This window comes from Camelus dromedarius, chromosome 20 (assembly GCF_036321535.1).
Source record: "Camelus dromedarius isolate mCamDro1 chromosome 20, mCamDro1.pat, whole genome shotgun sequence".
Classification (NCBI taxonomy): domain Eukaryota; kingdom Metazoa; phylum Chordata; class Mammalia; order Artiodactyla; family Camelidae; genus Camelus; species Camelus dromedarius.
This window is the reverse complement of record NC_087455.1, coordinates 21,383,036-21,410,622: the sequence shown is the minus strand read 5'-3', so window position 1 is coordinate 21,410,622 and position 27,587 is coordinate 21,383,036. Positions and strand designations below refer to the sequence as shown.

Genomic DNA, 27,587 nt, shown 5'->3' with positions numbered 1-27,587 from the left:
GAGACCAGGATGTAAGGTAACATTCTCTGCCTATGTGTTCCTAGAGCAATCAATGAATGCCTTCCACACAGGATCTGTCACTTTCCCTAGTACTTGTTGGTTGAATTACTTCCACAACTAGACCCTCCAGAAGCTCCTGGTAGGAATCAGTTTTTCATTCCAAATTACCCAAATATGTTCCTCAATCGAGGTTTTTTGGATGAATTAACTTGAAGGAGGCTGAAAAAAAATTCTCTTAAGAGCACTTTAAAACATCCTTTCAAAATGTATTCAAGGAAACTCCAAATATCTAAGATCTTCATTGTGAAGCTATGAATGTCAGCTGTAGATTATTGTGGTGAATGGTTTGGTTTTTAAGTCACATGAAATCCATTAATACAGTTGTCTTCAAATAAATGACAGCACAAAAAAAAAAAATAAAAAAAATAAAACTGTGAGATAAAGTTATGGCCTCTCCTGATACTCCAACAATCACACATTTCTGGTTCTTCTGTAATCTACCAGTACCAACTTGCTGTGTTATCTTTCCAATTCTTTCTCCATGCTTTTATAACTATACACAGATATGTGTATATCTATAATATATACTATTTAAAACATCTTAATTTATGTAAATATAAAAATCCTCTTTATAAAAACTAAATATTACTTTATATATATTACTTTATATTGCATTATGCTGTCAATATATTCTATAACTTGCTATTTTTTTAAACAAATAATAATTTTATCCTTAGCAAAACACTCTTGTATCCTTAGCAGAAATCATAGTGATAATGATTCCTTTAATAGACTGGATTTGATTCAATATTATATTTTTATCTGTGTCATAGTGATGCTGGTCTATAATTTTTCCTCGTGCTGCTCCAATCCAGGTGAAGAGATTATCGATATCAGGTGAAGAGGTTAGCAGTTTTCCAACATTCACTAGTCTTTAGGCTAGTTTGTATAAGAGGACAATCGGATCCTTGAGTATTAGACTGTGCTGTGCCAAAAAAAGCTGGCTGAGTCTGGTATAGTTTTGAGGTAGAAATCTGACTACAATTTCAATCTCTTCTAAAGTTATTTTCCTACTAAAATTTTGTTTGGTTGGTTGGTTGGTTGGTTTTGGAGGGGGCCAATATTAGCAACTTACATATATTATAGAATTCAAATTTTCCAAGTAAATAGTGTAGTGGTAGTAGAATAGTGTTACATAATCTTTAAATATCTCTTTATAAATCTGTCATAAATTTTTCTCACTCCTAATGCTATTTATTTCTGATTAGTCTTTGAGTTTTCCTTGCCTCATACTTAAAAAGAGCTGTCTAATTTATTTGTCTATTCAAAGAACCAACTTCTGCTGATCAATTCTATTTTTTTTTATTTTATTTAAACATCTTTCTTTTTTATCTTTTAAAATTCCATCTTCAACTCTTTTTTGCATTATTTTGCTGTTCTTTCTCTACCTTCTTGAGCTCAAGCCTTAGGTTTTGGTTTTTTATTAGTTTATTTTCAGCCTTTCCTGTTTCCTTAAAAAATTATTTTTTGAATCTATAATTTTTCTTCGGGTACTGCTTTGATATTTAGAGCTTTACTTGTTCACTTCTAAATAGTTTGTAATTTCCATTTTGATTTTCTCTTTAACTCGTAAATGCTTTTAAAGTGTTTTTAAATTTACAGGTCTAGGCTATCATTGTGTTGATTTCTAATGTTACTGCTTTAATACTCAGTATAAGTATACGCAGGTTTCACAGTGGATAAATAAGTAAAATATATTCAATTCAATTTGTCAAATCTGTCAAATTGATATTATTTATGCCCTTAATTTTTTTTGTCTACCCTCTCTAACAATTTCTAAAAGAACTGTGTTCTAAATAGAGTATGAAATTTACCACATTTCCTTGTAGTTGAATCAAGCTCACTATCATAGTTCAAATCACAGTCATTCATTCAGTTTATTCAGCAAATATTTATTTGAGCACCTATGATGTCCCAGACTCTCTTCTAGGTACAAAGTGGGACATATCAATGAATAAACAGACAATAATTCCTGCTCATTGATAGTGTATATTCCATTGGAAAGTCACAAATAATAATAAACAAAAACATCTTATTTTAGAAGGTGATACATGCTATGGGGTGAATGTTAAGTGGGGAATAGTGAGGCTAAATTAGTGCTAGGTGATGGTGAGATGACATTGCTGTTAGGTTCAGAACATCTTATTACTCTTATACCTTACTGAAATAATTTCTGTTATTGAAAGACTAGGTTCTTCTTCATTTAAAATGTCTTTATTTTGCTCTCATTATTGAGTGATAACTGGTAAGGTATAGAATTTTAATTCAAAATTATTTTTCCTTAGCATTTTGAAAATATTTTCTCCTGGTCTTTTATCCATCCAGTATTCCTAATGAAAAATATAAACAAGCAATTCTCTTTATAATTAATCTATCCCCTGCTCCCTCTCCTCCTTTCCCACAAGTGTTAGGGTTCCTTTTTAGACTTGCTATTTTTAAATGTCACTATCATCTACCCAGGTATTGGTTTTGAAAAAATGTTTTAACTTGATACTGGATAGATTTCTTCTGTCAAATAACTTGTAACTTTTTTTTTCAGTTGAAGGAAACTGTTACCATTATTTCTTTTAAAATACTGTTTCCTGTATACACTCATCTCTTTGACACTCTTTTACATTGAACATTGGAACTTTCAGATTTGGCCTTCATGTTGCTCAATCTTTCAAATTTTCATTCTTAAAATTCTCCATTCTGCATTCTAGAAGAATTATATATATAAATACATATGCATTATATGATAAATCCCAATTTATTTATTCACTGTCTCTTTTAATATACATATATACTGAAAAATTGTTGTCATTTCCTGAATATTTAATGACTTATTACTTTTTATTATTTCATAACCTCCTATTATTTTCTCATGGATACAATTTCCCCCTTTATTTTTGTGAGGATATCTAGTATAATTATTTATATTATTTTTTGATTGTTCTTTTAACTGTTTCCTTAGGTATGAGCAGAAGTGTGCTTCGAGAGTAGCAGACTAAAGTTTATTCTGAAGCAGCATATTTTAAAATATATTTGGTGAATCTTAATGGTTATCAAGCCTATGATGACAAGTGCAGGAGGAAGTTGTTTGGTGGATAGAACAAAACTGTTGGTTTTGAACATGATGCCAAATAAATGTTTTTATTTACTTGTTTCAGTAAACTTCAGGCTTTTATTTCTTTCAATGTCAGAACCGTGTCATACTTGTAGATATAAATTCTTTCCTCTGTTGATCGGTAGCACAGTCCACTTTTATGCTCTTCAACCTGAGTTGGGGATGCTTCTCTCTTGATAACTGCATTTGACTCCCATTCCATGTCTGGGCATTTGGCTCTGTAGTTGAAATATTTTCCTCTGGAGCAATTATTGTAATTTCTCAGGACTGCCAGTGGCCTCTTCCCTGGAGGCTTCTGGCCCTAATGAATAATAGCTCCCTAGGCAGAAGCTGCAAGCAAAAGCATCCCATGGAGGCATTGGTTTATGAAATTCTCAGCCTACCTTTATATTCCATATATATCTTTATATGTGTACTAATATTTATATATCTCAGGGATATCCTATAGCCTTATAATAATGGAGATGTTCTCTTTCTATCCTTAAGCATCAGTATATATATATATATATATTTAATATGTTTTCTATCATCTTTGGGTTAGGATTGAGAGTAAGTGCTTAGTCTACTATTTTAAAATCATATGTTTTTCCTTTGCTCTTTTCATACTACATTCTTTAAAGTCAAGAACATATTTTCAAATAATGGTATAATTTTGAAGCTGCAATACTCTCTTAGACTGAAAAACAATAAGCAGTAAGGAAAATAAACATATTCCTATTGTACATCATTGCCTTTGAATGTTTTTTCTAATCCAGGAGGCAAGGCTAATATCTGAACAAATAATTCATATGTCACAGATGATAGATATATGCACAAAACAATTATTAATAATAGCAGATAACATTTATTGAGCATTAAACTGTGCTAACATTGTGGAAACATTTTTTTAAACATTTATTATGTAGTTTAATCCTTATAACAACCATACAATGGAACTATTGTCAACTCCATTTACTGATGAGAAATATGAAGATCAGAGAAGTAATGCTGTAGGCTGAGTATTTGTGTCTTTCCAAAATTCATATGGTGAAGCATAATCCATAATGTGATAGAACTTGGAGATTAAGCCTTTGGGAGGTGATTAGGTCATGAGAGTAGAGCCCTCATGAATGGTATCACTACCCTTATAAAAGAGGACTTAAAAAGGGCCCCTGCTTATTCTGCCGCGTAAGAACATAGGAAGAAGACCATCTATGAACTAGGAAATGTGTTCTCACCAACACTGAATCTGCCAGCACCTTGATCTTAGATTTCCTAGTTTCCAGACTGTGATGTTTGTTGTTTACAAGCCACCTAGTGTATAGTATTTTTGTTGTAACAGTCCAAAAAGACAAGACACTAACATGCCCAGTTTCACAAAACTTGTGAATAGCAGAGTTTAGGTCTGCTGAATCCAAAGTCTTAATCACCAAACTACTGCAAAGGAATTTTCATTCATTTATGAAACATTTATTTAGTTTCTAATATGTATCAAAAATAATTCTAGGCACTAGGGAAAGACAAATAAGATGTAGCCCCTATTCTTAAATGAGGACACAAAGGAGGTATAGCAAAGTCCCCTTGAATTGGAGGTTGATAAACAGGTGAAGATTTCATGGAAAAGACGACCCTTAAACTACCTTAGAGACATCTCACTACGTAAACTGGGGAAGACTAAAGGGAGAAAGGTGTCCCAGGTGGAAGGAGAAAAGCAGTACCAGAAAAGATACAAAGTGTTTTCCCTTCTCTTTCTTTCTTTAGGCAGGATGGTTTGGTTGGGGTTAGGAGGCTGTCTGAGTTGATTTAGGATGTTATAAGAGAATACCTTAGACTGGGTGGTTTGTAAACAACAGAAATCTGTTCCACAGTTCTGGAAGTTGGGAAGTCCAAGATCAGTATGTTTGATAGCTGGAGAGGGCCCATTTCCTGTTTCACTGACAGCTGTCTTTACAATGTGTTCTCACATGGTAGAAAAGGCAAGGGAACTCCTGGGCTACTGATTCCATTTATCAGGGCTCCACTCACATCACCTAATCACCTCCCCAAAGGCCCAACCTCTAAATGCCATCACACTGGGGATTAGATTTCAACACTTGTATTTTATGGGGACCAAATATTCTGCCTGTACCAGAGGCAGTGATGGTGGCACCAGGGGTTGAGAAGGTCCAGTAAATGATAATGAGGCTAGGGGCCAAACAAGTAGAAGCACAGCCAAGGAGGCAGCCAGTAAGGTTGTGGGATTATGTTTATATGAGGGACTGTGCAAATAATAAATGTATTGAGGATAAGGGTAGCTAGACTCCTCACTATCAAAAAGGGATGCGGAAAAAGGAAAGGCTACAAAGAATTCTGAGGGGTTGAATTAAAATTGGAGGAATTGGTGTGAACCCATGTTTAAAGTATAGACATAGACAGATAGATAGATAGGTAGGTAGATATGAATGTGTGGGTGTGTATGTATGTATTATGTCAAACACCACACATATGTATGTAAATGTAATCACACATATTTTCTAGCTCTTTCCACTGAGAGTCCTAAAAGAATAGGGTACCTATAGCAACAAGCACATTGAGTGCCCACATCTTGGTGTCTAAATATTCTCCACTAAAGGGAACCAGGAAGCCTGCTTCCAGGGCTGTTGAGGAAAAGTAGAGGAAAAATACAAGACAAACCTAGATCAACTTGTGCCAAAAAAGGAAAAAAAAAAGTGCTTAAAGAATGATGGAGACATATCAAAAGACATAGAGGCCAGCTTTAAGGAACTATGCTGGCAATCACAGGGGCAGTTTAACCAACAAAACAACAATAATAATGACAGATTGACAATTTAAAAAAATGCAGAATGACTCTAAGTGAAGTAAGCCAGAAAGAGAAAGACAAATACCATATGATATCACTCATATGTGGAATCTTAAAAAAAAAAGAAAAGAAAAAAGAGGACACTAATGAACTCATCTACAAAACAGAAACAGACTTGCAGACATAGTAAACAATCTTATGATTACCAGGGGAAGGGGGTGGGAAGGGATAAATTTAGGAGTTTGAGAGTTGCAAGTGCTAACACTATATGTAAGAATAGATAAAAAACAAATTTATTCTGTATAGCACAGGGAACTATATGCACTACCTCATAATAACCTTTAATGAAAAAGAATATGAAAATGAATATATGTATATATATGCATGATTGAGACATTATGCTGTACACCAGAAATTGACATATTATAACTGACTATACTTCAATGAAAGAAAGAAAGAAAGAAAGAAAGAAAGAAAGAAAGAAAGAAAAGAAAGAAAGAAAGAAAGAAAGAAAGAAAGAAAGAAAGAAAGAAAGAAAGAAAGAAAGAAAGAAAACAGGAATTAGAAATAGAAACTAGAAAATCAACCTTTGATAGCCATCATGTGATTGTGGATTCTGGGTGAATGTTTGATAACAAATAAGATTCTAACATATTCTTGGATTACCTTTCTCTGAAACACTTACCAGTCACAAAGGTGAAAATGGTGATGTTACTATGAAAAAATCCAGAAGGCATTAATTTTACTAGGATCACATAACCAGTGACATTGTTTGTCTCCTGATGTGATGTACTGAGCATCAGTCATCATTCCTGTGAAGAATGCATGGCCAAAACAAAACAGCAAACAAAAGAATGCATGGCCGAAGTCCGGATGTGAGGAAAGATTGGATGAACCAGGATTAAGGGACATATTACAGAAGGAAAGGCCTGTACTCTTTATAGCTATCAAGGTCTTCAGAGGGAAAAACTGAGGAACTCATTTAGCTTGAAGGAAATGAAAGAGCCAAGACAAGTAAATGCAATGAAGTTTCATGGGTTAAATCCTGACAAGAAAGAAAAAGAGACATTTTTGGATCGTGAAATTTGAATGGGGTCTGTGAATTATTTGGTAGTGCTGTATCAATGTTGAGTTTCTAATCTGATTTGTTGTTCTGTGTTTATGTGAGAAACAACCTTTGTTTTGGTGATAATTCAAACTGGGTATTTAGGAGTGATGAAGCATTATGTTTCCATCTTGCTCTTAAATGGTTCTGTGGTGGTTTTAAAACATGTCTGCAAATTCTTTGATGTTCCTTGCTATCCAAATGTGGAGTCAAATTCTTCTTTTTTTGATTATTGGTCAGCCTTAGTGATTAGCTTCTAACAAATGGAATGTGGCAGAAGTGACCATCATAACCATTTCTTTCGGTTCCTCTCCTAACACTATTAGTTGTTTCACGTCCCTGCAGGTTTGAGGCATGGAGAAATCATTGGTACAGTCGTCTTTATCTTGTCCATTCCATTTCAGTAAAAACTATTGTAGCTCCAAAACCCAGATTTCATCCCCCAGAATTGCCTTGGTCTTCCTCAACTGCTTCCCTAAGGGGTGGCAATGCTACCTGGAATTGTGGAGAACTTAATGCTTGAAGAATAAACTTCGACTACTAAGAGGCAGGAGATGGGAAGGAGACCAGCAGGTAAACTGATCACCCTTCATCCCCAAAACAGATGATTCCAAATCACAGCTGGCCCACACGGCCCAGATGGCTACAACACAGCTGTGTTTCTCCAGAGGCTGTAAGTTACTCAGTAACTTACTACCTTATTCCTCTAGTTCCCTGGTATATCTCTTTTTCACCCCCCTCATTTTTTACTGTCTTAGAATTGTACTCCTCCTTCCCCACATAAAGTATCAGTCCGTAAGCTTCACCTCAGCCTCTCTTTTCTAGGGAATTAAAGCTAAGACAAGTGACTTACTACTAGCAAATGATTCATAAACAAGGTAAGACACTGGGCTACCTCAGGTTTCCAGGAAGATTACTAGCTGCCATTACTGAGTGACTATTATTTGACAGGAGGTTTGCTAAATATTATAACTGTTTTAATTCAAGTATTTTCTTACTGTGGCACTGAGAGCAAGGCACTATTTATTCTAGCTTAATGGGTGAAAAAAATAGATTCTGAGAGGCTGACCAAGGTCAAATATGTAGAGATAGCGCAAGTGAAATTCTATCAACATCTACCTGACTCCAATGACCATACTCTTTCCACAGTTCCATGCTGCTTGATAGAAAGAATGGAGAGAATACTGTGAGCCAGGCACTGGAATAATCAAGGAAAGAGATTCGGTATTGGAACAGAAAAGATAGCAACATTCATTCTAAGAGACGTTTTTATCTTAAATGCTTCAACACACTAATCCCACCTCTGTATGGTGCCAGTGTAATTTTTAACACTATTCAGATATGATATTTCTTTAACAAACGTTGCCTTCATTGGGAGTCAGCTAAATACTGTGCATCATTCACAACTAAATTTGGAAGGAAAAGAATGAATGTCCACTCCCAGAGTCAGAGGTTGGCACCCATGGGATAACATCTGGTTCTGCTCTTTTTCTTTCTTGCTGTGGAGGCAAAGAAATCAGAAGCTGGTGAAGAGGTGCTGAAATAAATGAGGATGAGAGGTCAGAGGAAATATAAGCAGAGCACTTGGGAAGGCTCTCCTGCAATGAGTTGAGAATAAAATAGGAAATACAGGTTTAAACGACAGTGGCTGAAATTTGTAGAAAAGGACTCTTTCAACACCTTTCTTAAGTGACTGAGTAACTTTGATCCTTGATGCCTAAAGTAATAAACTCTAATTTTAAATTCAATCAGATTTCCAGCCAAAGACTAACATCTGGCCTTAAAATGACATGGAAATTCTCATTGATCAATCTCTGACTTGACAACAGTTGACACTGTAATTCAAAAACTTCACAGAGAAACTGTGTAGGTTAAAAGAAAGTGATCTGTAAAACTTGCGGTTTTGCTGATTCTTAATGTTAAGAAGCCTCTTGGGAATCTCATTACGTTAGCAAAGGGCTTACAAAGGTCGTGAAATATAGAATCATGCAGCTAGAAAGGACCTTGTGAGTTAATCTCTGTCTCACCTTCAAGTATCTGAGACAAATGAGGCTATAGCCAACATTTAAAGAGATTTTGAGAAGGAAAGCTGTAACTTCCCAGGCAAAGTAATGAAGGACATATTTGCAATAATAAATGTGTAATGTGTTTTACAATCATGATGAGAACACTGACTTTTTAAAAAAGATTCAGATTAGGTACAATCATTTAATAAAAACTTCGGAATGCTGGTAAATAAACCCTGAGAAAAGACTCCCAAAGTTTACCATTGTGCACAGGGCTAGTGTAGAAGAACGTCTAGCAGCCAGTAACTAAATCATATACTGTTTTGAGATACTGTATAACAAATAGAGGCACTCAAAAAAAAGAATCTTCAATTCTTAATCATATTTCCCATTAAAATTACTGAACATCTAGGATGTTTAATAGAATTAGGAACTCCTAATCTGTGAAAAAAACAACATGCTTTTCTTTGGTTCTAACTATGATGTTATTTGACATATCATTAATTTGAAGATGTTTTTATGGTTGAATTGGTGCATTTATAGCAAATCATTTGTATTCTGTCATCTCAGTGTCTAGGTCTCAAATTTCGAGTGTAATTGAGGGGCCTAAAGTTAATGTCTATGTGCACAAACAATGAGTCTCCAAGCCTTGACAGGTGCCATGGTCTGAATGTATTACCCCCAAGTTCAAAGATGATAATACCATATGACAACGCTCGTATGTGGAATCTAAAAAAAAAAAAAAAAAAAAAAAAAAGAACATAAATACAAAACAGAAACAGACTCACAGACATAGAATATAAACTTATGGTTGCCAAGGGGGCAGGGGATGGGAAAGGACAGACTGGGATTTCAAAATTTGTAGATACTGACAGGCATATGCAGAATAGATAAACAAGATTATACTGTATAGCACAGGGAAATATATACAAGCTCTTGTGGTAGCTCACAATGAAAGAAATGTGACAATGAATATATGTATGTTCATGTATAATTGAAAAATTGTGCTCTACACTGGAATTTGACACAACATTGTAAAATGACTGTAACAATTAAAAAATGTTAAAAAAAAAAAAGGATGATGTTATTAGGAGACGAGGCCTTTGTGAGGTGATGACATCATGAGGGCAGAGCCCTCATAAATGGCATTAGTGCTCCTAGGAAAGAGGCTCCAGAGAGACCTCTTGCCCCCTTCGACCATGTGAGTACACAGCAAGAAGCTGCCACTACGAATCAGGAAGAGTATGCTCATGTTTACCATGCTGGTGGTGCCTTGTTCTTGGGCTTCCAGCCTCCAGAACTGTAAGAAATAAATTTCTGTTGTTTACAAACCACCCCATCTGTGATATTTTGTTATAGTAAGTCCCCTGTGCCCCCAAAAAACAACAAAAATAAAAACCATAAGACAAGATAATGGAACCTATGAACTTGGATTATATAATATTTTCTTTCAGTTTTTTAATCAGACTTTCTTCTGTCTTCTGGCAATGGGTTTCCTGTGGTTTTGTGCAAGACCCTACTCAATAATTATAATTCCACCCTCTTTCTCCCTTTCAAGAGAACATGTTGGAATACAAGGGAGTGGAACTAAGGTTGTTTCTAGGGAAATGACTAAGTATCCTCTCATTTAATTAAAAATAAATAAATAATGTACAAAAGTAGGTACTTTAAGTACTATTAACATATTTCTTGAAATTTCACAACAGTCAAAATACACCACAATGTAACAACTTCAAAACTGAGAACTATCCTTAACCCTATAGTTCCTTAGTGTATACATTTATTTGATTTATTTGATTGTCCAAAACAATTTAATGAGACTAGGTAGGAATCAATTAAAAGAAAAAAAAAATGCAGACTTCTTGATGTTCCTGATGATGAAATATCTTAGATCAGGGAATCTAAAAGCTAGTCTTAGTACAATCAGTTCATTTCAGTTCAATATTTACTAAGGATCAACTGTGTACCAAGAACCGTGTTTGGAACTATGGCCACAAAGAGGTGTATGCCATTATCCTGGCCCTTAAAAAATACAGTCTGCAGGAGCTGCCAAACAGGTGAATTCAGAATTTATATATTTTTTAATTCCTTGGCACATATTTTTAAGAAAAAGGGAATGAACTATGCCACAAAATGTAAATATTTTAAAAATACAAGATGATTCGAGAAGCTAAGTGCATTTCCTGTGTTTTAAAGATGAAATGTAGAACAAGTAATTCCTTTTCCTAACTTGCCCTAAGGTAGTATCCTTAAAACTTGGCCACTGTTTATATACATAGTGTCCTTCAAAAGACCTCCTTAGCATTTGCCTTAAATAAGAGACTAAGTATAGAGTCTGGGACAAAAAGGACAATGTGGAGGGCTGATTGAGATTAGGAAACCCAAGGGATATGCTCAAATGCATTTTTATTGTAAAAATTTCTAATCAGTTAATGCCATCAACCAGTAAACCAGCTAACTATAATGTCACGATCAATTTTTTTTCAGGTACAGTGACCTTACTTATTCATATATTCATTCATCTGTTCATTCAGTCTTCTATTATTATGTTCATTTAAGGAAACATCTTGAAATTGTACTATATCCGAAATGTTGGGAATGTAGAGGTAACAATTAATCATCACTGCCTACCAGAAAAACACAAGTATGCAGATACATAAAAGTATGATAAATAATGTAGTTTTAGAATAAGATATATGGGAAATAGAGAAGAAAATGAATAATTCTGCTTAGAAACTGAAAGGCAAAATTATTCTATTAACTGAAACACGAAGTAAAATTGAGCAGATCTCTAGGGATATGTGTGATTGGGGTTGGAGTACAGGATGTGTGGTAGTTTGCAACATTTCAGGTAGAGGGAACAGTTAGACCAAAGGATGATAGTAGGAAACATCACATTTGTAGAAATCCAAGTAACTCAGTATGGATGGACTAAGGGCTTAGGGTGCAAGAGTGAGGTAAGAGATGAGTCATGATGGGGAGATATGGGGTACCCTATGTATAATGTAAAGGGCCTCTGACTTTATTCTAGGCAAAGATAAGCCATTGATAACCATTCTGATAATGCACACCCCAAAATACTCCACACATAGCAAATACACTAATCCCTTGTGAAATAAACTAAATATGATATAGAGTCAATTAAAGAGACATGACCCTACTCCCTTAGGAACTTAAAGTCTAATACTGGAGCAGAAAAAAATGCAAGTATCAGGAAGCATTCCTTTTTATAAGAAGATTCAGTATAGCATTGTTCACTTCAACCTCACTTAACCTGTCTATTCTTTAAGTATTTTCTTTTGAAGTACCTTGAATGAGAGACCAAAGTGAAATATAGATTTTTGTCTAAATCTCTGTAGCTACCTGTTGAAAAGAGTCTGCAAGCAGGGATAGATCAATATTTTTTGAACTATAAGAGCAATCAAAGTAAATGGATTTTTCTTTTGAAAGAACCATAACCACTAGCAGCCTAATAGCAGCCATCAGAAACTTCTAAACATTATGCTCTTACTATATCTACTAGATGGTAAAAGGACTTATAATTATTTGAAGGTATATCTATAAAGCAAGTAAGAAGAATCAACCACTCTTATTATTATAAAAGACAACACTGAGAAAATCCAGAGTGCAACAAATGAGCAGAATCTGCCTTTTGTTTTAAAAATAATAATATCGATACAGTATTAGCCCTTTATGGAATTAAGTCCTGGGACTATCCACACAACCTCTTTCAATCAAATAAACAGGTATTGAGTTCCCAAATGTGCTCAACTGGGAAAGTCCCTGATGAAAATTGGCCTGGGCATTTGCTCAAAGAGATAAATATAACATTTAATTCAGGTATTTTAGAGCTTTGATGATAGATATGAAAACAACAAATAAAATATAATACTACGTCTTTGGAGCTGGTTTCTTCATATAATTTAGATCTTTGAGGCTACTATGATAACCACTTTCTATTGTCTTTGCCTACTGTCAGCCTCTGGGGGAAACTGTTCCTAGTATTTTCAGGAGAGGACCCTATAACAATCATACATATTTTGAATTTGAATTGTCATGTAATTCCTTGCAAGTTTTCTGCATTTTAACTCATCTCAAATAGTAAGATGAATGTCTGTAATTTTAAAAGACTATTTAAAAAAAGGCAGGTGTTTGGCTTTATTCATTAGCACAGTATGTACAAGACATGATATTTGGGACTGTAAAGGTTTATAAAGTTGAAAAAAGTACAGATTTTATGAATAAGGATAGAAAAGTTACCAGGTATATAATATGGATACAAATATTTTAATGTAAGGCAATATGTGAAAAATATGGTACTGTTTATTCAAGGTTACTTTAGAAATTTAGATGAAGGAAATATTATTTGCAGGTTGGGAGTGGGTGAGTGTAGGGATGATCATAGAAGACTGTTTTTAAGAAGCTGAATTTCATATGGTCCCTAAAAAGTGAAAAAGACTTTTATAGATGGAAATTAGAAAATATATTACAGAAGGACAGGAAGGCATATCAAATTTTGAATATGGAAAAAGTTTATAAGATATGACTGAAAAAAAGCAACTTATAGCCAGACAGTGGATAGCTTCTTATATCTGTTCAGAGGAGAACTGATAGTGTGAGAATAGAGAAGACTAAAAATTTGGAGCAAAGAAATAATAGCTAAAACTAACCTGGAATCTATGAGAAGAGCAGATTCAAGTGAGAAACCTGAATTTAGCTATTGAATAATTCAAGAAAAGCAAAGGATATCAGAGTTGTGACTAAACAGTGATTAAAAATACCAGTAAAAGGCAAATACTAAATCTTGCAAATTATTTGAAGTGGGGAGTACAGAAGGAAGATTAAAGGTTGAAAATGATTATAAAAAATATTTTCCAAAGCATGCGTTCCTTGGGTTAAGAGGAATCATGGAATAAAAAGGGGGGCTTAATGGTCAAAAGAATTTATGATATAATTTAAAGTATGTTACATTAATTTAGGTAGCACTTTTCAATCCTTTAATGAGGTAGAAAAAACTGTAGGTAAAGAAAGCAGTTTGGTAGGAAATCAATTCAGTTACGTTTAAGAAATCTGTTAGGTATCCAAGTGGAAATATCAACAAAACAGCTAAGTGTCTAGGGCACCCGCAGGAGATGGCAATATAAATGTGAGTTGACACATGGATTGTATTCAATCCTTCATTGTGAACATTTGAGGGGTATATAGTATATGGCTCCAGGTTTAAAACTTTTTTCAAAAGTCTGATAGACTGAATATACACATGGAAAATGGCCAGGCCACATATGACAATAGGACTCTAACTCACATAAGAAGTCCAGTGAGCCGGAATACAACCTCTGCTGCAACTGGTCAAGAACAGTAAGATTTGTTCAAAGACAGCAAACTTCCTTAATTTTTGCCCCTACTTCCAATTCAGAATCAATCATACAAAGCCAAATATGCTGCCCAGATGAACCAGGTAAGATGCTCTGCTTTCAGCTAGCACACCTCCAACTTCCCTATACCAATAATTTCCATCAGAGCATAACTGGAGACCTTCCTTCCTTCCTTCCTCCATTCTTTCCTCCTCCCTCCCTCCCGCCCTTCCCTCTCTCCTTCTCTTTCTTCCCTTCCCTTCCTCTCAGCCTCTCTTTCTTTCACTATAAAGGTTTCCCACTCCACTGACTGCCTTTTTTTTTGCTAAAAGCAGAACTCCTTTGATACACTAAGCTCTGAATAAGTGATCATTGTTTGTTCTCATTTTCATGGTCTTTATTTTCAATGACTCCAGTACACAGGTTATTTATATATACACACCAACACACACACATGAAAATAACTGAGAAATATGTTTCACAGAACAATGCATAATTCCATAAGTGTACTATAAGGAATGCTAGCTGACACTTTATATTCCATTCCATTCTATTTATTTAAAAAAATGCTAATCCCAACACATTAAAATTATTTAATGACCCACTAATTAATATGAATTTTATGCTGCAAAGCAACTGCACACAGATTTTCTAAAGCTTATTTGACCCCAGAGTCATGTGTTCAAAGAATATCTCTTGAGACTTGTTTCCCCAGATCACTACCCTTGGGGAAAGGTACATACATTCTGAGTAGGAATTACAAGAAGAATCAAGATGCATTGAACAAATAAGGAAATCAGAATGAGAACTTGGTTTTTAATGACAAGTATTTAGTTCAATTTAATTTTGACTTAGAAATTACAGACTGATTTAGAAATTAGAATTTAGAGAAACAGAAAGAAAAATTCCTGAAATCAAGAAAGGAAAGAGTTTCACAAAATCCTAGTTTTTTTTGCCTTGAAGGTTCTTTTAAATTTAGCCTTCCTCTCAAAGGAAGAATTTTATTTTTCTGTCCTATTGTCTACTATCAGATTGGAAGTATGCATCGGGCAGAGCAAATATGAATAAAGAGAAAGCCCTATCTATTAGAAACTGAAGGGTAGTGTAAAGACATATAAAAATTTAAAAGAGGTGTAGTTCTCCCTTCTCCAAAGGTTTAACTCAGGCAGCCTGACTCCAAAGCCTGTGCTTCTAATCTTTATTCCCAAATTAACATAGACTTATTTTTGCGTCCAAAACCTATATAGCAAAGTGAGTTGAACCCTGAAAGCAAGGTTTCTAATGATACTCATGGAGAATAATAGCCCTACTTCTTGACAAGAATGAAAAGTCATTGTTGTTGACATTTGATGTTTAGAATTTATCTTACACTTTAATGAAATATATCAACTAAGCCATTTGCTGCCTTCTTGAGTGTGAGATGTGACATGTCAAGTCTAATTTACTCACAAGAACTGGCAAATACAGATTGAAATGCTTGTGATAAAAATACTGAACTGTTCTGACTCACTGGTGACACAGTGACAGAATAGTTTCTTTCTTAGGAAATAGAGATAGCACATATTCTGTAACTATTGGCAAGAAAAGGTATGAGAAAATGAGTAATCATCATTTTTAATTAACAACTCTGTAATTTTAGTGTTTGCTTTTAGTTCTCTCTGTGTTAATATTTCCTCCAAGATATGTGATTGGTTCTATATGCATATTTATGATTACTGCATTTTAGATTTTCAGATTTTTGACCTAATAATTGAGCTCTACATTTTATAGATACATTAAAAGGTTATTTTTTGTTACCCATCAAATGGTTAGCATGCCCTATATTTACTCACAGAAGTATATCATCTGGATATTTCTAAATGGCTAACTTGGATCTCTGTTTTAACCTATTATGTTTTATATGCTCAGGGAAAAAAAAAGAAAACCCAACATATTTTATGATTTTTTTTTAATCTTCACTTGGAAACAAATTATCTTAATATTCTCACTTAAATTATGAGACATGATGAGACATGATTTATTTTATACTAGATTACTATGTGTATGCTAACATTTTTGTAGCTTATGAATAATGACATTTTAGATGAGTGGCTTGTTCTTTGCTTTTGTTTTGAAACTAAAAAATTTAGAACATTTGGAAGAATAATAAAAGGTGCACTTATACACTGTTCAACTAGACTAAGCAGTTTTTAAGATTTAACCATATTGGCACATATTTTCCCTCTCACTCTCCCACTCTATACACACATACACGTTCACACATTATTTATTCATTATTATTATTTATCATTTGTTTATTTATTTTGCTGAACTATTGGAAAGCAAGGTACAGACATCATGCTATTTCACCCCTAAATACATGAGAATCAATTAGAAAAGTATTGCAGTAATCCAAGTGATTGATGATGGTGTGTTCACTAGTTAACAGTGAAGGTGGTGATAAGTGACTGGACTGTGGATATATTTTTAAAGTGGAGCAACAAAGATTTGTTGGTAGATGAAATGAGGGGGAAGATGAGAGAAATAGGTTAATTAAAGATGTCTCCAATGATTCTAGTCTGAGCAACTAGAAGGATTAAATTTCCATCAACTGAGGTGGAAAAAACTGTAGGTAAAGCAGTTTGGTAGGAAATCAATACAGTTACGTTTAAGAAATCTGTTAGGTATCCAAGTGGAAATATCAAGAGAACAGCTGAGTGTCTAGGGCACCCGCAGGAGATGGCAATATAAATGTGAGTTGACACATGGATTGTATTCAAAATAAATAACTAGATGAAATCACTGAGGTAGTGAGTTGGAGAAGAGAAAGGGACAAAGGACCATGACATTAAGTGATTGGGCTGAGGAGGAGAAACTGTGCGGTAAGAGGAAAACCCAGAGTGTGAGTGCTCTGAAAGGCAAATGAATAAGAGTAAACAGGAAAACTGATCATTTAATGCAGACTTAAATACTGCTGATTTGTCAAGTAAGATGTTGGGGTCCAGGACAGCTACCCCCAAACATGCATCAAAGGCATATTGATTATTTTGAATTAAAGTTACTTAAGAAATGGCCAATGCACAAGGGACACTCTTAGCTTCCTCTCTGTCTCCATGAAGGCAGGAAATAACTCTCTCATGTGAAAGGTGCCCTTCCTACATCTGGAGATAGAAGGGCACCCTTATTGTAAGAGATAGGGATTTGGGCCAAGAAGCCTATATAAACAAACCTTGATACTTCTTTAGTTTACTACTATAAGGCCAAACACTTCTTAGATTCTTCACAGATTAAGTACCTAAAGCCTAAGTTACTTTGTCCTGTCAATTCACAGATTTATTGCTTTTTGGCCTAAAAAGTATAAAAGCTGCCTACTTTGGCCACTTCTAAATCCCATTTTTATGAGATCTCCATGTGCACACATTAAAATGTGTTTTTCTCCTGTTAATCTACCTTGTGTCAATTTTATTATTAGTCCAGCCACAAGAATTCAAGAGGAGTAGAGGTGGAAATTTCTCCCTTCTCAACTATGTGTACACAGAATTGACTATTAGACTTAGCAATGTGGAGGATGTATTTTGCTTTGAAAAGAGAAGTTTTAGGACCACAATAATAGTGAAAACCTGTTTCAAACAATGGATTTAAGAGACTATTAAAAAAAAATGAAAGCTATATGCCAATATTGTTGATGAACATAGATGCAAAAATCCTCAACAATATGTTAGCAAACAGAATACAAAAACACATAAAAAAGATCATTCACCATGATCAAGTTGGATCAACCCAGGGACACAAGGATGTTTCAACATATGCAAATCAATCAATGTGATACACTACATCAACAAGAGAAAGGACAAAAGTCACATGATCATCTCAATAGATGCAGAAAAAGCATCTGATAACATTCAACACCCACTTACGATAAAAACTCTTACCAAAGTGGGTATAGAGGGAACATATCTCAACATAGTAAAAGTTATTTATGACAAACTTGCAGCCAGCATAATACTCAATGGTGAAAAGCTGAAAGCTTTTCCACTAAAATCTAGAACAAGACAAGGATGCCCACTCTCACCACTTCTGTTCAATATAGTATTGGAGTCCTAGCCATAGAAATTAGACAAGAAAAAGAAACAAAAGGGATCCAAATTAGAAGAGAAGAGGTAAAATTGTCATTATATGCAGATGACATGATACTATATACAGAAAACCTAAAGGCTCCATACAAAAACTACTAGAGCTAATACGAGAATTTGGCAAGGTAGTAGGATACAAGATTAACATACAGGAATCAGTGGCATTTCTTTACATTAACAATGAAATATCAGAAAAGGAAAGTAAAGAAACAATCCCTTTTAAAATTACATACCCCCAAAAATAAAATACATAGGAATAAATCTTACCAAGGAAGTGAAAGACTTATATAAGGAGAACTACAAAACATTCAAGAAGGAAATTAAAGACGACTGAAAGAAATGAAAAGATATGCCATGTTCTTGGATTGGAAGAATTAATTGTTAAAATGTCCATATTACCCAAGGCACCCTACAGATTTAATGTGCTCCTTACCAAATTACCCAGGACATTTTTCACAGAATTAGAACAAATAATCCTAAAATTTATATGGAATCCCAAAGACCCAGAATTGCCAAAGCATTACTGAAGAAAAAGAATGAAGCTGGAGGAATAACCCTCCCAGACTTCAGACAATACTAGAGAGCTACAGTAATCAAAACAGCATAATATGGTACAAAAACAGACATATGGATCAATGGAATAGAACAGACAGCCCAGAAATAAACCCACAAACTTTTGATCAATTAATCTTTGACAAAGGAGGCAAGAATATACAATGGAGTAAAGATAGTCTCTTCAACAAATAGTGTTGGGAAAACTGGACAGCTGCAAGTAAATCAATGAATTTAGGATACTCCCTCATATCATATACAAAAATAAACTCAAAATGGCTTAAAGACTTAAACATAAAATGAGACATTATAAAACTCTTAGAAGAAAACATAGGCAAAACATTATCCATCATAAATCTCAGCAATGTTCTCTTAGGGCAATCTACCCTAACAATAGAAATAAACGCCAAAAGAAACAAGTAGGATCCAATTAAAACCATAAGCTTTTGCACAACAAAGGAATACAAAATGGGAGAAAATATTTGCAAAAGATGAGACTGACAAGGACTTGATCTCCGGAATATATAAATAGCTCATACAACTTAATAAGAAAAAAACAAACAATCTAATCCAAAAATGAGCAGACCTAAATAAGCAATTCACCAATGAAGATATACAAATGGCCAATAGGTACATGGAAAATACTCAGTATTGCTAATTATCAGAGAAATCCAATTCAAAACTACAGTGAGGTATCACCTCACACCAGTCAGAATGGCCATCATTAAAAAGCCCACAAATGATAAATGCTGGAGGTGTGGAGAAAAGGAATCCCTCTAACACTGTTGGTGGGAATGTAGTTTGATGCAGCCATTAGGGAAAACAGTATGGAGATTACTCAAAAGACTAAAAGTAGACTTACCATATGATCCAGCAATCCCACTCCTGGGCATGTATCCAGAGGGAAACTTAATTTAAAAAGACACATGCACCCCAATCTTCATAGCAGCACTATTTACAATAGCCAAGACATGTGAACAACCTAAATGTCCATCAACAGATGACTGGATAAAGAAGCTGTGGTATATTTATACAATGGAATACTACTCAGCCATAAAAAATAACAAAATAAGGCTATTTGCAGCCACATGGATGAACCTGGAAAATTTCATTGTAAGTGAAGTAAGCCAGAAAGAGAAAGAAAAACACCACATGATATCACTTATATGTGAAATCTTAAAAAAAAAAAAAAAAGACTAATGAACTTATTTACAAAACAGAAACAGACTCACAGATATAGAAAACAAACTTATGGCCACTGTGAGGGAGAGGGGTGGGAAGGGATAAATTGGGAGTTCAAGATTTGCAGATACTAACTAATAGATATAAAATAGATTAACAAGCTTATACTGTATAGCACAGGGAATTATATTCAATATCTTGTAGTAACTTATGTTGAAGAATATGAGAACAAATGTATGTATGTTCCTATGTGACTGAAGTATTATGCTGTACACCAGAAACTGACACATTGTAAACTGACTTACCTCAATAAAAATACACTTAAAAAAACGAGACTATGGGACACTGAGGTTTCCATGTCTTGGCTATTGTAAATAGTGCTGCTATGAACACTGGAGTATATGTATCTTTTTGAATTAGAGTTCCTTCTGGATATATGTATAGGAATGGGATTGCTTGATCATATGGTAAGTCTATTTTCAGTTTTTTGAGGAATTTCTATACTGTTTTTCATAATGGCTGCACCAAACTACATTCTCACAGTGTAGGAGGGTTCCCTTTTCTCCACACCTTCTCCAGCATTTATCATTTGTGGACTTTTAAATGATGGCGATTCTGACTGATGTGAGGTGATACATGTCCACTGACAGATGACTGGATAAAGAAGTTGTGGTATATTTGTACAATGAAATACTACTCAGCCATAAAAAAGAATAAAATAATGCCATTTCCAGCAACATGGATGGACCTGGAGATCGTCATTCTAAGTGAAGTAAGACAGAAAGAGAAAGAAAAATACCGTATGATATCACTCATATATGGAATCTAAAAAAAAAAAAAAAAAGACACAAACTTATTTACAAAACAGAAACAGACTCAAACATAAAAAACAAACTTATGGTTACCAGGGGGAAGGCGGGTTGTAAGGGATAAATTGGGAGTTCGAGATTTGCAGATACTAACTACCATATATAAAACAGACAAACAAGTTTCTTCTGTATAGCACAGGGAACTATATTCAATATCTTGTAGTAACCTATAATGAAAAAGAATATGAAAATAAATATACATATGTATAGGTATGACGGAAACATTATAATGTATACCAGAAATTGACGCAATATTGTAAACTGACTATAATACAACATAAAAAAAGAAATAAAAAAGAGAGACTGGGAAAAGGCAAATCAGAGGTATGCAAGAATGGCAAACTCTAGAGAAATTTTGCAGCAAAGAGAAGGAAAGATATGGGGTATTAGGTAGCAAGCAAACCAGAAATCAATATAACTTTTTAGAATTTTTTTATAGAGGAAAAATAAATCCATGATTGTATAATCATGGGAATGATCCCATAGAAATAGAAAATTTGATTATGTAGGAGAAAGAGGAGAGACTGACTGGAGCAATGTTCTGGAGTAAACTACAAACAGTGGGATTTAGTTTACTAGTAAAAGGACTGACTGCAGGTAGAATCATTGATATTTAATTTATAGTAACAATCAGGAAGGCACTATACATAGGTAAAATTTTTCATATCTGTGTAGATCTGTTGTAGATATGGTATAAAATTAATGTCATCTAAAATAAGACTAACTCTCAATGGAAGCATATGAATGTGCTTCTTAACTCATTCCATAAAAGTTCAAATGGAAGCAGATTAAATTCTCATCCATGATATCTAAATAATTTTTGCACAACATATTTATGCAAATTAGTTTCCAACACAACCAAAATACACTTTTGTCTTTTGTATATATTAAAAGGAATTAATCAACAACTACTTTTATTTGCTTTTGTAACATCAATATTACCTCAAAATTTCATAATTTAGAAAAAAGGCAAAAAGATCCAAAGCATTTCTTTCCAATTAACTCTTACATAAATTATAAAGTGTGAGTTAATTTGGACATAAATGCATAAAATATTTATTTCTTACTATGTTTTAACTTGTGAAATCAGACTTGGGCTTGAAGGGAGAAGAAATATGAAATTGCAACCTGTATATGACTGTTGTGAGCATTCAGGCCACTACTTCCTGTTGAGAGATGTTAATAACATTATATAATTATTGTTTAGATAGGCTAGGCCAATGGTATTAACTAGCATATCACCTCTATTTCCTACTGGGCTTAAAATATGTTCTTAGTATTTCACCAATGACAATCATTTGAGCCAATAATCAAAATAAAAATTTATGAAGAGCAGAGAAAGCAATGGCAAAGCAGCAAGGAGTACCATTGTCTGAACGTTTCTATTCTCCCCAAATTCATATGTTGAAAGTATTGGCATTAGGAGGAGGGGCCTTTGGGAGGTAATTAAATGATGAGGATGGAGCCTTCATGAATGGATTTAGTTTCCCTACAAAAGATACCCCTCAGAGCTACCTTGCTTCTTCTGCCTTGTGAGGACACAGCAAGAAGTCAGCAGTCTTCAATTCAGAAGAAGGATCTTTTCAGACATCTACCAGTGCCTTGATCTTGGATTTCCCAGCCCCCAGGACTGTAAAGAATAAATTTCTGTAGTGTATAAGCCCCCCATTCTATGATTTTTTGTTATAACAGCCCAAGTGAATTGAGACAGAGGTAGTCAGAGAAGGTGCAGATATTAAAGAGAGTGTCACTTATCTTAGTAAGCATAATTCTGAGCAGAGTGTCTGATGCATAGCATTTGTTGATTTGGTGTGGCATATAGATTCAGGTTGTATTTTGGAAGAGGGAGCATTACTCATCCTACCAGCTGGATTTTAGTCTTTACTATTTTGAAATTCTTCTTTACCTCATACTTTTATTTGCATAGATAAGGCAATAAAGCCATTGAAGATAATCTAAACACTGTAGCTCCTACATTAAAGGGAAAGATGCAGAGAAAAGAGTGATTTGATAATTGATGTATGGTATTAAATGTAATGCTTAATTAATAACACTGGGCAAAACAATGCTACATCAAATGAATAAAAACAAAGACCAATGAAGATGAAATTCAAGAGAAAATGGCTGATTAAAGTTTCTTTTATTCCCTAATTTAGGTTATGACCAAAGAAAGAAATTAAAAAAATAAATAAATAAAGACAAAAATAACCGTGCTACTTAATTTGCTTAGCATTATTCTTCAGGTAGTTTTTGTAAACCATATATACATATATAAATATAACAAGATCTATATCTTGATATATATATCAAGAAGCCTCACATAATGTTAAATCTGCAGTTTTGTTAATTCAAAATATATATTGATTACATGCTGAAACTACAAAAACGTATAATTACTTTGAAGAATCATTTTATTCACAGAGAGGTTTTCATATACTGTGTTAAGGCTGTATATAAAATTTCCAGCAACAATTCATCAGAGATAAACTGTGGACTGCATGTGATTTTCCACCAACTGAATATAATTAATTGGTTGTAGTGTTACAGATATGAGATTATGAGCAAAGTAACATAAACACAAAGGATCTCTTTTATTGAGTAATCATAATCTTCCATGACTTCTTCCCAAGTCTGTTTAGAACGTGAACAAGTTATTTTCTGCTGAATTCAACTAACAAAGGGGATGATGAGCATTTAAACTCCAAGGACTATTCTTGGAGGGCATTACATTCTGCTTCAAGATTCCTAATGACTTCAGTAGAAATGGCATAATTTTCTTTCCAGTTTGAAAATTGGCTTTTTAAAAATGCTTACCATCAGCCAATATATACAATTAAAAATAACTGAAGGAAAATTTAATTGTTTCCATTTTTAAACTAATGGCACTGTATAATATATTTTATTTTACAATATATCTTTTTTTGAGAGCTAGGATTGATCCTATAGCATTAGTTTATTCTATATTACTTTTCTGAAATAAGTACATTTCACCCAAATCTTATTCAAAATGAAATGTAATAATGAAATATTATTGGATTCTAAATGGTATTTTTAAATGTTTACAATGTAGATTCACTATCTTTGAAGCCATTTCATTAACCAAAAAGTGATTTTGAAAATCAGATAATTAAATCTCAGAATTGAGAATTTGACTTGTCATATTTTCCAGACTGTAAATTCTTGTGTTGGCATCAATTTGAAATTATCTGGCATAGTGCTAATTTCCTTTTCTGACAAGTATTTTTTTATTGTTTATCATAAAAAACAAAGCGTTAATACCATTGTTAATTGGGGGTAGTCATGTGATAGAAAATGCTGATCATTTGGAAGCATTAAGCTTTGTCAGCTGGAGCCCTAATTCCCCTCCATTAAGATGAGATAAAGTGCTCTCAAGACAATAAACTGATTATGACAACTAAACAGTATGAGTAAATTTATTAGATGAATGGGCTTGGGAAATTGAATAATAAAAACAGAGGTAACATAAAGTTCCAAAACACTGAACAAAGAATATGTAAGTTAGATGTATTTTATCTGCTTATAATAACTTAACTAAAAATAACAACAACAAAAAAATACACACAGAGTAAATGGAGGTTAATTATTTTAAAAAATGAAAACATATATACACAGTCAAATCCCTCCACATCCATTCAGTATGAATGAGCACTATTAACCCTGTTTTATTCCTTCAGATTTTGTCCTATGCATATTTTTTTTCTCCTTTGTTTTTAACATGAATGGCATCATTATAAGAAGCTTTTGCTGCTTGTTTGACTCTTTCAGCAATTATGGACAGTCATCCATGTTTATATGTACAATTTCTCCTTATTCCTTTATTTAAAATTACACTATATGTTAAATATTTCCAAACTGAGGGAATTTAGAAGTTCTGTTTGTTTTTAATGTATAATAATAATGCTTTGAAAAACTGGCTTATATTTTAATTTTTTTAAAGCTGAATATTTCTGTGGGACAGTTTTCTAGAAGTAAAATATGGAGTTGAAAGTTATGACCTTTTTTGTTTCTTTTGATTTATTGGCAAAACATATTTAAATTTTTTTTGTCAAGTTACAGTCCCACCACAGTGAATAAGAGTGCTGGACTGGGAAGGTGGGAGGGCATGGGATCCGGAGCACAAGAACAGGCACTGGTCTTTGAGCAGGCATCTGGAGCAGGGCATCCTTTCATGTCATAGGAGGAAGGAGAGATTAGAAGAGCAGTGATACCACTAATTGCATAGATACGGTAGTAGGAAGTTGAGATGTTCCTAACTGCTGCTATTTTCCCAATAGAGTACTGAGGTTAGATTATCAACTGGTATTGAATGAAGAAGGAAGAATGCATGTGAGAAATTTGAAGTTTTAAAAGGTGTGAAAAAGTGGTCTTAAAGAGTGAGAAAGAAGGAGTCCAAGAAATGCCTCCCCCACCTACCCCCAAAAAAGATACCCAATTCTAAGGCACTTGTAACCATTGCCTTATTTGGATAAAGGGTATTTGCAGATATAATTAAGTTAAAGATTTTAAGATGAGAAAATTACATTAAATTATCTTGATGGGTCCTATATGCTCTCATGTGTCCTTATAAGAGAGGCAAGGAAGATAATACAGGCACACAGAGATGGCAACATGAAGATGAAGGGAGAAAGTAAAGTGATGTGGTTATAAGTTTAGAAAAACAGGGGTCAGCCAACAGAAATTGGAAGAGACAAGGAACAGACTCTCCTCTTTATAAAGCCCCGAAGGAAACACAGCCCTGCCAGATTTCAGATTTTTTGTGCCAGAACTGAGAAAATAAATTGCTATTGATTTAAGCCACCAAATTTGTGGTAATTTGTTGCTCTAAGAACCTAGTGCCCTCATAAAACTAATATGCTAGTGAAATGCATCATCCTACAATATTAAATTAACATCTGTTTTTCATAGTTATGAATATGAAGTACATTTACTTGGTCAGGTTGCACAGAAAGGAGATACTTGCTTTCAACTGTGATTGAAATGTTTCTAGATGAATACGGTACTACAGAAATAGTGAGAAGTAAAGAAAGCAATTTAATAGTTTTTCAAGAGATTGGTTATAGTGAAGGACTAAACTGGAATCTAAAATGGAAACAACATGAAAGGGTCATAATGAATAGTAAAATAAAGGAAAATAAGCTGAATTTCTCAATAAATTGAGATTATGCTTCTTGTGAAATGCTAAAATAAGGAAGCAAAATGGGAAGAAAGATGGTCACTGACTGAGAAGTTAGTAGTAGAAATGCCACAGGAAATATAAATACTGGTGATGAAGAATAATACATTTCCTTTGTGGCCAAAGTGGTATGATGGCAAAAGACGATTGGAAGTGAAGGAAATGAGATATTGGAGTTTTAACATGGGTCATCTTCATTTAGGTTTATAACATGTTTAATTACACAGTTAGTAGTGGTATGACCGTTATAAACTTTGAAGTTTGATCTTTCAATGAATATTGTGATGGGCAGTGGAATGTATATTTGCTTTTTGTGTTGGCTCTTTTTTTAAATCCCTGAGCATTTTTTGCCTTTTGCGTATGTGTGTGTGTGTGAAAACATATCCTGATGTTGATATGGGAAAATTAACTTCTACCTGCTCATGGTATTTAGGTAAACCTGACTGGACCTACTCTTCATCTCCCAAATCTAGATGTGGACCTGCTAACTAAATCCAATCACTATTGTCTGTTACCTTTGTCATGTAATTGATTCAGTGATCGGTTTGCAACACAAGTCAAGTAAATAAGCTAAATCTGGGCTTGTCTTTGAACTATCAGGAAAATGGGTATGCTATTTCCCACTGGAAATCAATCTGGACAGGTATAGCCCAGGAAACTGCTGGCAGTGCTCTTGAAACTATATGGGTGACAATACCTAAGGATGGAGATGACACCAAGAAAATGAAGGTAAGGAGTGGAGGGTGACCAGCAACTTCTATTCAGAAACTCGAACACCAAATCAAGGTTTATCTGACCTCTTAATCATCTAGCGGTTCAGAGAGTTAAAAAGAAAAAAAAATCCCTGACTTTGAATTGGGGAAATATTATTATTTTTCTTTGTGACATGAAATATAAAGTACTTATTACAAAGTACTTTGAACTTTGCATCTGTATTAGTACATTATATGAATACAAATATTGGTTTCCTACAACTAATGTTTCATCTTCCATCACTAGGAGTTTACATACTAGAGAGCACTGTACCATCAAAGACTTACAAATTAAGAATAACAACACTTATAGAAGAGCATTTTAGACAAATTAAATTATAAGTTTTTGTTAAGTATATCTCTGTAATTTGTACTGGTTGAAATTTTATTTTGTAACTCTTCAAATATAAATCTACAATGTGAATTGGGGAAACTTCATCTGCTGCTCATTAGGAAACTTCACTAAAATGGAGCTGGGAGGCTACAAGGGGGAGCTCTCGCACATGTGCCACTAGA

The 27,587-nt window shown here is 34.0% G+C and overlaps 1 protein-coding gene across 1 annotated transcript in view; it reads right to left on the bottom strand.

Annotated features, from left to right (window-relative positions):
- The window catches only part of CSMD3 (CUB and Sushi multiple domains 3), a 1,010,791-nt gene that overhangs the window by 363,604 nt on the left and 619,600 nt on the right, over positions 1 to 27,587 (bottom strand). The gene's annotated exons all lie outside the window — the stretch shown is intronic.